General features: G+C 51.0%; 1 pseudogene; it reads left to right on the forward strand.

Moving 5' to 3' along the window:
- LOC145715280 (coiled-coil domain-containing protein 71L-like) overlaps positions 1-12,794 on the forward strand; it is a 109,104-nt pseudogene extending 96,310 nt beyond the window's left edge.
- The last annotated feature ends 2,575 nt before the right edge of the window (positions 12,795-15,369 follow it).

The following is a 15,369-nucleotide window of genomic DNA, read 5'->3' on the forward strand; positions in this document are numbered from 1 at the left end:
CCACCATTCACCAGCTCCGTGGCCGGGCCAATCATTTCCCTTCATTGGGCAAGTGTTTCCACCTGTAAGATGCAGATAATACCAGTATTGCACACAGCTCTTAGAATGCAAGCCACATGGCTGAGGCTGGGTCTTGCCTGCCCAGCATTGCTTCCATCGCTGCTAGTAGGGCCCTCTCGTTCCTGTGTAGAGTGCATTTCATCGGGATCAATCTCCCCATCTCCCTTTGGGGACGGGCACCTTGGCCAACCAAGCTCAGGATGCTCACATGACCTAGACTACCAAACCAGCTTGGCAAACACACACACACACACACACACACACACACACACACACACGCACACGGGCACACACATACACACACACACACACACACACACACACGTGCACACACATACAAACACACACACAGCCAGGACTAATCAGTCAGCTCAGGGAGGCAAGCATACGTGACCAGGTGTGACCAGATCAGCAAAGGGTAACTCAGATGACCCAGACTAGACAATCAGCTCAGGGAAAAACATACATGACCAGGGACACTCACTTCAGCTCCAGGATGCACACCTGACCGGGTGGTCCTATCTCCCCGTGAGTGATCAGTCACTCTCCATCCCAGGAGGGAGACTATACTCTTGGGCAATTCTTAGAGCACATAGCCTTCCATGAGCAGGAATCTGGGAGATTTCTGGGTGTATGTGAAGTTTATTTCCATTTCACCCATGCTAGTGGGAGAGTTCCTGTAACTGACCACTGACAACAGGTGCCCAGTGCCTGGCACAGAGCAGATGTTGGGTGTTTCAAGATGGGAGTTGCCCCCAGGCTCTGGGGAGACAAACCAGTAGTTTCCTGCTCCCCTGCCGGACAAGCGGCAGCTGGCTGTGGATGGGCGCAAGGGTCCTTCACGTCCGTCGAGAAGACCACCACCTTCTGAGACGTCCGGAGGAAACAAAAGGTGCCTGTTGCTAGCCCTCAGTGCTCAGCCTGTTAACTGAAGGAAAATGCATTTCTTTAGTGCTGCTCTGAGAGAGCTTTCTTTCTGATTGGTAATTCCCTAGCACCCAATAGATGCTAATGAAAACGCACTCTCATTGCCAATTCCTCGTGTAATTCATTCCTTTTCAGCAACAGAAAGGAGGGTGTTTTATCCATGGGTTTCAGGCAAAGAGAGGCTTTGCCTCTGTAGCAAAGAGACTTCACTACTCATATGTGTGTGACTCTGACTACATCTTGATGTAACTTGAGTCAGCGTTTTAGGGTCGGAGTGTATCGAGTCCCCCCACGAGCGTTGGTGTTGGGGGCAGGAGCCATCTTTCTGACGAGCTACACAAAAGTCAAGCTAGTTAAGCCCCTTGTTGAGTAAGTGACCATCCGTAATCTCTCAGAATTTCAGGAACCTAAGTAGATGGAGTAGGCACACACAGGCTTCCGTGGTCTTTCTTCCTGGAGCTTGCCAGTCGACCATCCCATAGCTGACGGTCCCAAGACATGAGCCCTTCCTACATAATGACGCCCTTCCAGACTAAGGCACCATCTGTCATTACCTCATCACTCAGCCGTGTCTTATTTATTCCAGCATGGCTCTGCAGAGCCCATGAGATAACATGTTCTTCTGCCCCCAGAGAGCGCTGCCTCCGCCTGGTGAAAATGGACTGTTTCCAATCAAATAGCTCACAAATCAGTTATCCCCGGAGCGATGAAAACGCTTGGAGGTCACTGTAGACGGAGCCGAAGGAAGCAAATCCGATGCGTCTCTCCTCGGTTCATCAGCTCTGCGTGTTTGCATCCTCACAGACTCCTTGCTGGAAGATAGCCTCCAATCTTTTCCAGGCAGCCACTGCTTGTGATTTCCCTGAAGTCTCATGACTGCTGATGAAAGACGTCAGAGACTGGCCAGCCAAGGGCACCTCTCCTAGGTCATAGTGGGGAGCACATTGGAGCTCCACTCGTAGGTACAGGCAAGAGCCTGGGAGCCTGGCCACGACTGGGCTGGCCTGACCCATGGGTCTTGTCTTTAGTCTAAACCTTCTGTGGCCACTCAATGCTGAGTGTGTCTCCTGTTACTCCTAGTTGTCTCGGTGTGTGAATGGAAGTCTCAGGCATTTATCCAGGCTGAGTGTTGTGTCAGGGACAGATTAAGCACGTCCTGGGCGGCGTGTCTTAGGAAGAGCAGTGGAGGTGCTTGGGTGTCGTGTACCGTGTGCTGAGGAACACAGAGGCCCCGCTCAGACGGGCTGGGGTCTTGTCTGCCTCTGTTTCTCACTAGGAGTGACTTGGGTGTCTCAGTACATTCAGTGTGCTCTAACCAAATGCCACAGGATGAGTTACAGATAAGAAGCAGACACTTTGAAAGGTTGTGTAATTAGTGAGGTCCGAGATCGTAGCACCAGCGTGTTTGGTGTTTGATGAGCACCTGCTTCCTGGTTCCTAGAGGGCTGTCTTCTTGCTGTGTCTCACATGGTGGAGGGTGTCAGACACCTCTCTGGGGTCTCTTTTATGATGGCACTGGGCCCATTTTGAGGGCCCCATCCCCCTGACCTAACCACCTCCTGGAGTCCCCACCTCCTAACACAGTCACCTTACGCATTAGCATTTCTGTGTATGCATTTGTGGGAGTCATTTGGGGGGACAAAAACATTCAGCCCTCAGCACCTGGGAAAGTTGCTGACTCCCTGTCTCTGTTTCTCATCTGTGAATGAAGTGACGATACTGTCTAACTCTTGGACTTGCTGTGAGAGCCGGGAATGTAACACATGTAAGCTGTGCAGTGAGTGCATGGCACACAGTCAGAAATGCCAAGCTTTATTTTTCGTACCTCATGGACTGAAATATGGAATTGCAATCTTGACAGAAGAGGAAAAAAAACATTAATGTATTAAGAAGCTTACCATGTTGGGGGCCTGGGTGGCTCAGGTATTTAAGCGTCCGATTTCAGCACAGGTCATGATCCCGCAGTCTGTGGGTTCGAGCCCTGCGTTGGGCTCTGTGCTGACGGCTGAGCCTGGAGCCTGCTTGGATTCTGTCTCCCTCTCTCTCTGCCCCTCCCCTGCTCTCATTCTGTCTCTTTCTCTCTCTCTCAAAAAATGAATAAATGTTAAAAATTAAAAAAAGAACCTTACCATTGATGATAGACACTAAAAATGAATGTTCATTATACCTCCAATGAGGAGGCACACCTGTGGAAAATTACCACTTAGTGCATCCAGATCTCGCGAGGCCCCCAACTCGTTAGGAATAGTCCATTTACATAAATTGGGGTCCTCTTCATACGTGGGTGCTTGCCCTAGGGAGACAGTAATGCTGAGAAATTATTAATCTACCCCAACCCAACTTCATTCGTGGGCAGAGTCAAGAGGGTGAAGAGTGAGTGAATGTTGTAGACGTTTGCAGTCTTGGTGATCTGCTCATAAACACAGCGGTTTATTAGAATCTAGGATGCTGGATTTGATAACAGCTGCGGTAGGGAACCTCCTCTCAGAGAGGTTCCAGAATGCCCCTTGGGGCTGGTAATGATGTGCAGAACCAGTCTGTCTCCCTGGAGGGAAAAGGCTGGTGCACAGTGAAGTTTGGAAACAAAAACAAACTCAAACACACCTTCCTCAAGACCCGAGATTCTAGCTGCGTGCGATGCGAGGCATTGCAGAGGGCCAGCCGGTCTTGGGGGAAACTTGTCCAATGCTCACTTCTGCTTGGTGGCAGGGACTCTGCAGAGATTCACTGATGTCCTACTCCAATTGCAAAGCCGTGGCTCATGGCCCACGATCACAGGGCTGCTGGGTTCACATAGCTGCAAGGCAGTTCCAAAGGGTGGAGAATTCCAGAATGTGGGAGAATTGGTGATGGAGGTGGGTGAATATGTGAGTGACTGACATTTACCATTGAAGAGATCTGACGTATGCTCGAAGTTGGCTTTGGAAGGGGCCGGAGATCAAGGTATTGCTAGCCCATTTCCTGGTGATTTTATTTGTCACAGAAGAAAGGAAATACAGTCATCACTTGGGAATTGTGAATGAGGTTGGGGCCCTCTGTTTAGGAATGGGAGCACACTGTGGGACAGGATGTTGGGAAGGAAAGTGGCTCTATTTCTCCCAACACAGTGCCTTTCCTCAAGCCAAGGAGTCTCCCCTGGTTTTCTGAATAGATAAGAATGGTTTGTAATTCACATATTGTCAAGGGCTTCTGGAATGCTTGAGGATGCTTGGAAAAGGATTTCAGTTGACATAGCATGGCTTTGCCCAAATTGCACATGCCATATTCCTTAGCCAGTTCCTTTCTTTATACAGAGGTTAACTTCCCAACTGGCAGGTAGGGATTATCACAGTCCGAATGTAGGTGGTTTCTGTATAATATTTGCCTCTGGGTGCCCCTGTGAAAACAGCTAAAAATAGGGTCTTCTAGAGAGAGAGAAGTCATCAGCTGGGAAAGCTAAGGGCTGGAGGTGACCTCAAAACCTAGGGAGATAAGCTTTGCTGTGGGCTGAGGCAGCTGGGAACCTGCGAGGAGTTTCCAAGAAGTTAATTCTACAGAGGTCTTCAGTTATCTACACTGCTATTTCTCTAACTTCCACCGGAAGAAATGTTTTCTTGCTAAAAAGTCACCAGCATTTGCAAATATCGACTGTTTTTTTCCCAGCCCTTCCTGCACGTGTGTCCGCCACGCACCCTGGGAGGTAAAGAGGACAGGTTTTATTGCCCTGGGAAGATCAAGAAGGAAGGCGTGATGTGGCTGTCTGGTTGAGCCAGAACTCAAACCTGCCTCTCCTATCTGTCAAATGCCTGAAACCTTCTTCCTCTCGTGTATAATCGATTTCTGTTTTCCACGTGCTATGGAAATACTACACTGTGTCTTCCATCGTCCTTGTTGGCGAATCTTCCAACGTCCGAATTTAGGAAAAAAAGGTAAATTGAGAGAGATGTTCCACTTAAAGGAAAGATTTTCTCCCTTTCTCGAAAGAATTTGTGCTTTCTTTACATTGAAAAAAAATGTTGCACATTGTCCTTCGATTTGCAAAAAAACGTGGCATAGCTTTTCAGAGCACGTCCGTTTGGTAGAGTGAGACACAAGAGAACAGAACTCATGCCTCTCAGGGAATTCCTGAATGTGCCCTCAGCCTTTTAACCACTCCAGGGTGCCTGTGTGGGTTTAAGGGTCGGTCTGTGTGGTTGGCGGCCCGCGCCCCCCACGGCAGGTGCAGGCACACACCGTCCCACACGACACACCCGCGTGCATCCCCAGTTGCCTCACTGGTGAACTCTAATGTGGTCTCTCAGCTCTCGTCCTGGGTTTCAGCAGCTCTCTGAGAAAACCAGACAGACAGGGGTGCTCCTGGCAGTCTGGGCATAAATGAACTCTCCACGTTTAGCTGAAGGGTTCTCTTGCTGCCCAACACCCGTTACTTCCTGCCAGTCTCTCTACAAACATGCGCTGGTGTACCTCCGTACACACACATGCACACACAGGCTTGCTTCAGGTAAACAAACAAACACCAAGCCTTCCTCCTAATTGCCTGAGCCAATCCGAGAGCCTTATGGAGAATCGTTGTGTCAATAATCATCCCTGCCACATCAATATTCATCCTCTCGCTTCTCTCTGGATGGTTTCCGTAACCGAGAGTCTACCTTTGTTAAATCTGGAGTAGTCGTTTCCGGCTGGCGGTGATTTTGCCCCTCCCCTGAAGACACCTGGCGATGTTTGGAGACATTTTTGCTTGTCTCAACGTTGGGGGCTCGCTACCGGCAATGTAGTAGGGAGACGCGAAGGATGCTGCTTAACATGCTACGGTGCAAAGAACAGCCCCACAGCAGAGAGCTGTCTACCGCAAATGTCAGGAGTGCCAGGGAAGAGGAATCCTGGGTCATAGGGGGGAACGCAGCATAAACGTGAGATAACAGTTCATCCTAATGAGGGACCCTGGCCCAGAATTTGTGGCTCGCTAGCACTGGGAACTTTCCTTGGAAAACTGGAAGAGGGGAAACCCGTCACACGCACAGTGATACACAGGCATTTTAGACACAGCAATGGCAGTGGCAGGCACGGAAACTTCCCCTTTTAATTAAAGAGTACAGCCAGTGAGCATGGCACCACCATTTCTCAGTTACAGTCCCCTCCAAGTGGCTCATTCCCTGCGCAGTCAGACCAGCAGAGGGTACCCATCTGATGGCGGCCTGACAGTGGTTGAGGGACAGGCAAGCATTCCGTTGGTCTTTCTGAAACACTTTCCCTTCTGTTATAAAGAGGTTGCGTTGTTGAAAAGAGACGCTTGCTGTTTGTGGTGCTATTAATAATTCTCCCCTGGTGACATCACCCATGTGGCCAGAGAAACAGAGTTTCCGACTGCATCACCACAGAGCTCCTGCTGGATCGGGAGGAGGGATGGAGATGGTGAGGTGGGGAGGCTGGAAGTGTCTGCCTGGGCAGTGAAGAGGGGACTGGTTTCATTGCTCATCAGGAAGCGTTGGAACAGGAGAGAGACTGAGCATCTCCGGAAGCACAAGCCACCTATGGCTTGCAAAAGTGTGACATACAATTCTCCATGGAACAGGCAAGCTATATTTAGCTTGGTTTTGGAAAGGGTAGGAAAGGATGTATTTAAATAAAAGTTTGGACAGCTTGTATACCAAAACCCATCACCCTCCAGGTACACATATCCCTACAAGCTGAGGGAAGGAAGCCTTCATCCAATGGCTCCCTTAAATGGTGGCGTCTGTTTCTGTTTGGATCTCGGAAACCCCGAACACAGCTGTTTTCATTAACACAGATTTTAATGGGAGATATTTGTCCCCAGCACTCAGTCGTTTCCACTTGCCTGAGACCGCCATTTAAAACAACAAGTATAGGGGCGCCTGGGTGGCGCAGTCGGTTAAGCGTCCAACTTCAGCCAGGTCACGATCTCGCGGTCCGTGAGTTCGAGCCCCGCGTCGGGCTCTGGGCTGATGGCCCGGAGCCTGGAGCCTGTTTCCAATTCTGTGTCTCCCTCTCTCTCTGCCCCTCCCCCGTTCATGCTGTGTCTCTCTCTGTCCCAAAAATAAATAAAAAACGTTGAAAAAAAAATTTAAAACAACAAGTATAATAGCATCTTTGATCTTTGTAGTGAAAAATTAATTAGGAGGTTTAAGAGCAAACTCTTTGGGGGTTACTGTACAATAGCATGTTTACAGAATTAAGTCTGGGCTTTTTCTTCTGGCTAAGTGTTTCCATCAATTCTCTGTCTATTAAATGTAATTATGTATGATGCTTCCTCAACATTGTGATGTCGCATTTAAAAAGCAAGCTGGGAAAAAGTCTATAATTTTAAGTGTGGGATGAAGGTAACTATGGAAATTCAAATACAGGCACCTGTGACTGGGTGGTGGGGGAGTCACGGCCAAGAATCAAACAGCAGAGTTTCAATCACAGAGACCATTCGGAACACCTTTGTCCCTGTTGGTCTCACCTTCCTGCTTCTGCTAGGATGCTTCCTTGGGGAACACCAGCACAGGCTAGATGTGTGCTGCAGAAGGACAAGAATGAACGGAAAGAAGGAATGTTCTCGCTCACGTCCTTGGCATGTATTTTCGCACTTACTGTTTTTTAATGAGAGCTTTTCGTCGATTAAACGCTCGCTTTTGAAATTGGCCCTTTAAATGCATGTGCTTCCAGAATAACCTTCATTTTCTCAGTTTGGTAACAGCACTTTTAGACACTTTGGAAGCAGACTCTGTAGTCCATTCTTTTTCAGAGCGTAGCTCTTGAACAGGTAGCATTTGCTGGGAGGGTTTTAACGTGTTGCTGTGCAGGTACTCAGGCTTCAGGATGAGGAAGGCCAAAGAGTTCCTCCCCCTCCTGTTCATTAACAGATTCTGTGGCAGTGGCCCGGCATGTTGGGTCACACCTGCTTAATCACCTCTATTAAAAATGGAAGGAATGGTGTCATATCTCGGGATTATATGCAATAACTAAAAAATAGTGCTTCTTGGAGAGGAATGCCAGGGTCTGGTCCTGTGGCCGACCCCCTTCTACAAGCCCGGGGTGTGCATGGGAGCAGTTAGTTCACATCTCACTAGAACAGAGACTTAAGAAGCTTGCAGTGGTGGGGCTCCCCAGTGGTTGGCAAAATAAAGCCTAGACCAGAGTGACCTCTGAACACTCCCATGCTCCTGGCAGACATAAGAGCCACAGGAAGTCACTTGCTGGGAGAGCCCGCCAAGATGGCCCTCTTCTCCTTGTGTCAAGGCACCTTTGGCCCAGCGATGCCCTCCATTTTCAGACGGAGGGGGAATGCCCTGCAGGTAGTTCCTGGACTTGGGGACACCAGACATGCGTCTGTTGGACGCACCCTGACTCGGCGGTGCTGACAGAGCTCACCTTGGAAATACAGCCCTTCCGCAGGCCTTCTCTGAAGAATGCAACTCTTCCCTGTGATTTTTCTTCAGCAGTTGTATTTTTGGAGCGTGTTTCTTGATGGGAGACATGCTGGGATCCATAAGGAAGGATGTTGATGTTCTGGTGTCGCTCCTGGTCATTGGAGTGGCTGCGGGGACACACATCAGTAGGTACGGTTGGGCTTACCATGATGTCCCCCGCCTCCGTCCTGCCTGGTTTCCCTCTTACCGAGAGGAGGGACGGTCTCTCTTCCTTCTCCAGACTTCTCAAGCTCTCCCTGGTGACTGCTGAGGCGGCAGATCCCTTTGGGGGGGATTCTAAGAAGGGAAAATAGACTATTTCTCTTGCTGGGGGCCGCCTGGGTGGCTCAGTCAGTTAAGTGCCCCACTCTTGATTTCAGCTCAGGTCATGATCCTGGAGTTGTGGGATCCAGCCCCGTGTTGGGTTCTGCATTGAGAGCAGAGCCTGCTTCGGATTCTCTCTCTCTCTCTCTCTGCCCCTTCCCAGCTAGTGTTCTTTCTGTCTCTCAAAAGAAAAATTAAAAAAAAAAAAGAAAGGAAAGAAACACAGATTTTTGGGCATCATCTCCCATAGGGCTGGAGTAGGACCAGGAATCTGAACTGGGGACATTTGGATGTCGCCATCACACTGAGGCCTGGAGAGGTTTTCCAGGGGTGCGATTCAATCCAGCATCAAGGGGAGGTGTGGGTGATGGGGCTCCACGAGGAAGGTAGAGCGAAGGGGCTGGGTCTCTACATGCGTGTGAGGAATCAGCTGTACCCAGGCAGGTCCAGTCTCCACCCTCAGCCTCAGGGATGTCATCTCAAGGCCCCTGGAAGGTTCTAGCCAGCAGGAGCATCCTCGTTTGATGGGGACTTTGGCCACTCGACAGTCCAGCAGTGTGATTTATGACGGGGTCTTTAGGACCCATCATATCAGTTCTGATCTGGGGTAGGAGACTAAAGGTCAGCCAAGTGGGCAGGACGCGGTCAAGCCCCAGTTAAGATTCTGGAAAACAAAGGCTTGGGTGAGCTTCCCGGATGAGCCATGCTCTGCAGTGCTGTCGCGCACGGAAGCCCGGAGGAAGTAATACCGTCCAGGACTCCACGGGGGTGGCTGGAGGTTTTTGGCACTGGAAATTCATACGTGGACCCTCCCAGACTTTGCCTCTGTCCTGTGGTCGGCTCTTACTTGTATCCTTGTACTCATGATAAACCTGTAATCGTAAATACAGTGTTTCCTGCATTCTGAGAGGTGTTCTAGTGAATTATCAAACCTGAGGGAATCTTGGGGACCCCAGGATTTGCAGCCAGGGGGTTAGACGTGATGGTGGCCGTGGGGACCCCGAGTGTGTGGCTGGCATCTGAAGTCTTGGGCCTACTTGACAGTCTAGAGGGCTGTGCCCTCTCCTGGAGCATGGCCAATCCTTCTGCAATGTGCTTCAGCCTGGACAAGCATGAGAAACACAAGGTGGAGAGAAAGAAACAAGTTCCATACAATGATATACAGCGTGACAACATTGATGCCAATTTTAGAAAGAATAAAGCAATGCCGGTGTGCCTAGGTGGCTCAGTCGGTTAAGCGTCCGACTTCAGCTCAGGTCATGATCTCACGGTCCGTGAGTTCAGGCCCCACATCGGGCTCTGTGCTGACCCCTCAGAGCCTGGAGCCTGTTTCGGATTCTGTGTCTCCCTCTCTCTCTGACCCTCCCCCGTTCATGTTCTGTCTCTCTGTCTGAAAAAGAAATAACTGTTAAAAAAAATAAAAAAAATAAAATAAAGCAATGCCATAGGTTGTTTACTAACATATATACACACGCACATATAACCCATATTTTCATGCGTGTGAAGTGCATAGGTAAATGTATATGGTTTATGTATAAATATGTATACTTACTCATTTCTATGTATATGCAAAGCATTATAGTTTGGAACTGGAGAGATACACACCAGTTTCTTAACCAACCTGCTTCCAGGGTCAGGATGAGAAAGCCAAAATGACAAAGTTAGAACACTTGTTAATTACCGATGATGATTTTGGGACGTTCATATTATTATTCTGTATGTTTCCCTGTATTTGAAATTAATGCACACAAATCTGGATTGGAGACAAGGGAGGCAGTGGGGCTTTGAGGATGCTGGGAAGAGACCTAGGGGGCTGAGTGGTCGCAGCTCTGGTGGCAGGACCACCCGGACAGCAGCATGGGCTGTCGAGCAAGGACATGCAGATGCTTTGTGATGCTTCTCCCATGATGGCTGTTCAACGGACGACCACACCAGGAGGGATTCTGCAGCCTGAGTGGCTGGATGTTCAGGAGCTGCCCATCGCTGGACTCCCCTCCCCACACCCCCCCACCCCACCCACCCGGATGCCTGGGTGATGGTCACCAAGGAGGGAACAGCTGGGGGCTCTTGGTTCAGCTTCAGCGCAGTGTCTGGGAGTGGCCCTAACAGAGCGGCCATTGGGCTTTCCTGCCTTCGCTTGCTGCCCCCCTGCAACTGAGGGTACATGTGGGTGTGCAGACTTGCCCGGCCTCAGCTCAGGACATCCACAAGGCCCTCTCTCTGGGGCGGGCCAGCCCCGGTCGCCACAATTCCAGCCTGGCCTCCTCGGTGGCTATTGTTTCTTGCCTGTGCCTAAACATGCTCAACGGTGGCACAAGTCAATAAAAACCCCACCTGGCCCTCACAGCACAGAAAACTGCGTCTGCCTTGAAAATTCGTTTGTGCTGAGCCAAGCACACGCTTCTAAATCACAAGGGACAGAAGAGTCAAGGTGACATGGCAGGAACAAAAAATCAGCCACAGGAAGCACAGGCGCCGTGGGGCCATATTTCACCCTTCGTGGGGAGGACAGCGAAGGCACGTTTCCTGGTCTGTTCAGGTGATGAGAGGACATGAGGAGGCACGTGTGAGGACGTTAAATGGGGTGTGTATTTTACCCAGAATATATTATTGTGGGCGCATTGCATTTAACGTCTGTTTGACCTAACTGGGGACCCAGTCAGACTATCAGCTTCACTGTATCAGAACCACAGGCATTAAAAAAAAAAATAAAATTTAATGTTTATTTATTTTTGAGAGAGAGAAGGAGAGAGAGAGAGAGAGAGAGAGAGAGAGAGAGAGAGGGAGAGGGAGGGAGGGGGGAGGGTGGGAGGGAGGGGGAGACAGAGAGAGAGAGAGACAGAGAGAGAGAGGAGAGGCAGAGAGAGAGAGAGAGAGAGGAGAGGCAGAGAGAGAGGGAGACACAGAAACAAAGGCAGGCTCCAGGCTCTGAGCTGTCAGCACAGAGCCCGACGCGGGGCTCGAACCCACAAACTGTGAGATCATGACCTGAGCCAAAGTCCGGTGCTTAACCGATTGAGCCACCCAAGCGCCCCAGAACCACAGGCATTTTGAGCTCCAGCCACCCTAGTAAGCTGCCTGGGACAGTGTCAGGTCAGCTGTGCCCAACTCAGGGTCCTGGGCACCTTCCTGTGTGAAAGAATTCCAAGCAGGATACCAGGTGGAAAAAGCCTGGATTTTCACAATAGACATGAACTTGATGTATAGGTGTCTTGTTCTGTTCTGGTGTGGGGCAGGGGTAGGACACACTCCTTGTCTTTCTTACCCTCTTTTTCTGAGCATCTGTGCTTCTGAGCTCAGCGTTGGGGAAGCAGGGCTGGTCAAGACACGGGTCCTGCTCTCCAGGGTCTGCATGTGGCGGTGGGGAGACAGAGGCAAATCAGCGAACAGACAGGCACTTTCAGGTGCTGAGGGAATGGGGGAAGTCACAGGGCGGGGGTGTGGGGTGAGGCATGGGGTCCCCATGAGGGGCCTCATTGAGAAGGAAGGAGGGGTAGGAGAACTGACAGAGGCAGAAGGAGAAGGAGAGGGAGGGGGCGAAAGGAGGGAAAGAGGAGGAGGGAAGAGGAGGGATAGAGGGAGAGAGGAAAAGGAAGCATGCATGGCTGCCACTGTGTGATGGGCTTTGGCGGCCGCTCGCCCACCTTCCTGGGCGCTGGCTGCTTGACTGCCCTCGGTCTTCCTCAAGCCCGCCGTGTCCCCACCTCTCACCACCTCTGTCGCCATTGTGCTATCTCTGACTTCTGGCATCTGTGGCCCCCAGCCTGGCCCCTGCTTCTGGCCCGGATATGACAGTTCTACCTTTTATCCAGTCCTTGAATCTTAATATGTTTCAGCAGCTTGGGGCCTGGGTTCCCCTGCTGGTCTCGTCCTCACCTCGTTGCTGGCAGCACCTGGTGCCCCTGTCCCGGTGGCTTGCGGTCACCTGCGCCGTCCTCCAGGGGCTGGCTTCTCTGCCACAGCCCTGGCCTCCGGGTCCCTAGACATTACACATTTTGGTGGAGGCAGTAAAATTTCTTAGCACCTGGAATCAGCAGACAGCCTCCTGTCCTTGTGTTACCCGCAGTCATCCGCCGCCTGCAGTTACGGTAAACCGCGTGCACGTGGGGACAAAAGGCTCGTGTGGTGATAGATGTGGCCCCTGGTTCCACACCCCACGCAGGATTAAACAGGTGTTTCACCTTCTGCTTATGAATCCTGTCAATAAGTCTAATAAGAACTTGCAAACATTAAATTAAAATCAGCTCATAGGTTTTTTAACATGAAAGGAGACAAAATTTGCTGAGATAAGTCAATTTGAAAAAAAAGAAAAGAAGCTGCTCACATTATGCATTTATGAAGTAGAAACTCATTTTCCCATCCAATTTGAGCTTGCTGTTTCACGATGGGTAATAGGTACTTCTGATAACAACAGCAGCCTCTGATGGAAACGCCAACGCAGTCTCACCAGTAAGTTCTCTCCAGGCTCGGGTCAGTGATGAAAATCTCATTGGCCAGACCCTGGCTAGTTAAAGGCAGAGTGCAGTGTGCCAGCCTGTTCCCTGGCTCCCTGCCTTGCTGCCTTTATTTATTATTCGTACCTAAATGCTGCCCACCCTGTGCACGTGAACTCCAGGCTCCCTCCTCTGGGAAGTGTCCACAGCTGGTCCTGGGCTTCAGTGATTGCGCCTCTGGCCACCACTGCCCTTCAGGCCCCTTCTCCGCTGCTCCCAGCTCTGTGCTCAGGACAGGACAGGCAGAAAGGGAAGGCGGGTGCTGAGTTTGACACCCATTTTCTGCTGGATCCCTCACAAGAAATCTGTTTGTGGACCTGACAGGCCCCTGCTCAGGCTTCTGAGGGTGACCTCTGCCTCCTGGGGCCCCAGCCTGGGTGTGGGAACAAGGACTGTGGGTGCAGAGGCCTAGAAGGACCCAGAAAGTTCTGCATAAGCCACGTGGTTGAAAAGCAGGCTTGGGGAAGGTTTGCTCTTGGAGAACTAGAGTCAGAGAGATCCAGGGGAGAGCTGGGCACCCGGCCTAGGGAGGATTATGGCGTTATCTGGGGTGGCCGGTTGACAGAGAAATGATGAAGGACTTTGAGGGCAGCCGCAAGGCAAGGGCTAGACAGCCCGTGAGTGGGGAGAGGACGGGTGTATGGTATTGTCGCTCAGGGTCACTCACCCCATCTTCTCCGGTGTTCGCTGAGATGCTCTGCCAGACCCAGAGGGACCGCGTCTCTCTGCACTGCCCCGCCTGGCCGTGTGACACCTTGGCTGCATGGCGTGTTGTGGGCCGTATGTGGCCCCTTTGCTCAGGCCCCGGTCTGAATTTGGCTATGCGGCGGGGAAGCTGGATGGCATTTCTGGAGCAGGTTGCTTAGCTCTCTATGCCTTGTGTCCTCAGCTGTGAAAGGGGCACAACTAATCACCTCCTAATGAGGTTGTTCTGAGATCAAAGTGAGATAAAGGGAGGTGACATGGGGTGCGGGGCTCATCACGAGGCAAACAATTGGAGGCTAACAGGTCTTTGTGTCATTGATCTCCTAGCCCCGCATGGCTCAGCCCTACCCTCTGTCTGCGTCTTACCCCTCAGCTGCTGTGTGTGCCCTCTGCGGAAGGGGCCATGACTCAGGAGCTGTTTATGCCCCCAGAGCCCTCCCAGGAAGGGGTGCACAGGGGGAGCTCAGTGAGCCCATGAGCATGTTCCTCCTGTTACCCCAGCGGGCAGTTTCCTGAGCTGCAGGAAGGCCGGGCTGGCTCAGGCACAGAGGAGAGCCCTGGGGCCAGCACGCTGGCCGGACGGGATTCCTCTCTGGCTGCGCTGTCCTGCGTCTGAGTCTCTGGACTTTGGTCACAAGAATCTTGTTGGAGAGAAGCACGCGGGTTTGGCATGCTGCACTCACCCTCTAGAAATAGCACGCACACACACGGCTCTCAACACATGTTCCTGCGAGGAGTCATAAATTCGTAAGCACATTTAATTGTTCAACAACAAGGCGTCCACTTGTCTAAGGGCAAAATTCTGAAAAATGCATCGAGCAGGGGAAAATCACCAACAAAAATTGAACTTAAAGTCCCATGACTAAGTATTTATGTAGGGTGTTCCGTTCAATCACATTTGACCATGTCTGAAAACAGCCAGATGGTGCAGCAGGCATGGGAGAGTTGACCATGGGTCAGCCCAAGCTGGGCCCGTGGACCCAGGCCATGTCTGTGAGCAGGCGACTCAGGCAGATACAGCGGCTCCTTGGACTGTGGTTTCACAAGAGGAGCTGAGGGGCTGTGTGCACAGCGTCCGGCACCAACCGAGGACTTAGTGTACCCCAGACGTTGTAACTCTTATTACTGGAGTTTTTATTTTACTTTTTTACTTCATTTTACTTAATTGTTTTATTTTACTTTATGTATGTATGTATGTATGTATGTATGTATGTATGTATGTATGTATTTGAGAGAGGGAGAGAGAGCACACAGGCATGTGAGCAGGGGAGGGGCAGAGAGAGAGAGAGGGAATCCCAGGCAGGATTCACGCTCAGCGTAACGCCCCACACGGACTCCGTGTCACAACCACGAGACCACGACCTGAGCTGAGATCAAGAGTCAGACGCTTAGCCTATTGAGCCACCCAGGGGCCACCCTTATGATTGTATTTAGGAGCACTAATGCCATTTGTTCCTCCTGAAAAAATT

The sequence above is a fragment of the Panthera onca genome (genome assembly GCF_046562875.1).
Source record: "Panthera onca isolate mPanOnc1 chromosome Y unlocalized genomic scaffold, mPanOnc1 haplotype 2 h2.ChrY_unloc_6, whole genome shotgun sequence".
Classification (NCBI taxonomy): Eukaryota; Metazoa; Chordata; class Mammalia; order Carnivora; family Felidae; genus Panthera; species Panthera onca.